This window comes from Triticum dicoccoides, chromosome 1A (genome assembly GCF_002162155.2).
Source record: "Triticum dicoccoides isolate Atlit2015 ecotype Zavitan chromosome 1A, WEW_v2.0, whole genome shotgun sequence".
Lineage (NCBI taxonomy): Eukaryota > Viridiplantae > Streptophyta > Magnoliopsida > Poales > Poaceae > Triticum > Triticum dicoccoides.
In genome coordinates, this window is record NC_041380.1 from 38509874 (window position 1) to 38511626 (window position 1753).

Consider the following 1753-nt stretch of genomic DNA (forward strand, 5'->3'; position numbering starts at 1 on the left):
TTTTTCGAAACTTGTCAACAAAGCCATCAGTGCTGAAACTGGTCAGACTGACTATGACGCAACACGCAAGCATGGACGTGACACGGGTTCCTCATCCGGTGCTGGTCCTCAGAAGCGCCGCGTGTGGGTACCCAACACCGCCCTGCCACCCAGGTTCACACCGAGGCCATCCTTCCAGGCGCCTCGCCCTGCTCAACAGTCTGCTCCAGCTAAGCCCTATGGGGGTCCAACCAATAATGCTCCTCCACGTACCAGTTCCGTGACTTGTTTCAAGTGTGGGGAATCTGGTCACTATATGCGTGAGTGTCCCCAGACCAACCCCAATCAATCTGCTAAAGCTGTTGGCCGTGGCAAGCCGACAGGAAAAGTGTTCCATGCTAAACCGGTCACCGCTTCACGTGGCCATGTCAACTGTGTCTCTGCCGAAGAAGCTCAAGAAGATCCCAACGTCGTTCTCGGTACGCTTCTTGTTAATTGCCACCCGGCATCTGTTCTTTTCGATACAGGAGCCTCTCATTCTTTTATATCTGAAAATTATGCTCGTTTGCATAACGTTGCATTCTGTGACTTGCCATCCTCTATGGTAATTCAAACTCCGGGATCCAAATGGCAAACTTCTAGAGTAAGCCATGGAAATGAAATCCAAGTTGACAGACTTGTTTTTCTTGCATCTTTGATAGCCCTTAAATCTTCAGATATTAATATCATTTTGGGTATGGACTGGATGTCAGCTCATCATGCCCAAATCGATTGCTTTTCTAGGACTGTTCAACTCACCCATCCTTCGGGGAAGATAGTCAATGTTTTGACTCGAATAGCCAAGCGACAATTATATTCTCTTAACGCCAACCCTTTGCCAGACCTTGAGGACGTTCCGGTAGTCCGTGACTTTCCGGATGTCTTTCCAGAAGAATTGCCAGGTGTTCCACCTGACAGGGATGTTGAGTTCGTAATAGACCTCATTCCAGGAACCGTTCCGATTGCTAGAAGACCTTATAAGATGGCACCCCTAGAACTAGCCGAGCTTAAGAAACAACTTGATAAATCCTTGAAAAAGGGTTTCATCCGACCTAGCTCATCTCCGTGGGCTTGCCCCGTCCTATTCGTCAAGAAGAAGGATGGTACGGACCGGATGGTTGTAGATTACCGACCTGTCAATTTGGTCACAATCAAAAACAAATATCCACTTCCCAGGATCAACGACCTGTATGATCAGCTCGCTGGATCCTCAGTCTTTTCCAAGATGGATTTGAGGTTGGGATACCATCAAATCAAAATCAGGAACGGGGACATTCCTAAAACGGCCTTTGTTACTCGTTATGGCCAATACGAGTACACTGTCATGTCCTTCGGTCTAACCAACGCTCCAGCCACCTTTTCTCGGTTAATGAACTCAATCTTCATGGAGTATTTGGATAAATTCGTCGTAGTTTATCTCGATGATATACTCATCTACTCCAAGAACGAGGAAGAACACGCCGAACATCTAAGGCTAGTGTTGCAGAAACTTCGAGAGCATCGCCTTTATGCCAAATTTTCAAAATGTGAATTCTGGTTGCCAGAAGTGACCTATCTGGGTCATGTAATATCTGGTAAAGGTATCGCTGTTAACCCTGAGCGAGTTCAAGCCGTCCTTGACTGGACTCCACCTGAATCAGTCAAGCAAGTTCGGAGTTTCCTGGGCTTAGCGAGCTATTGCCGTCGCTTTGTCGAGAACTTCTCCAAAGTTGCTAAACCCCTAACCGAACTCCTC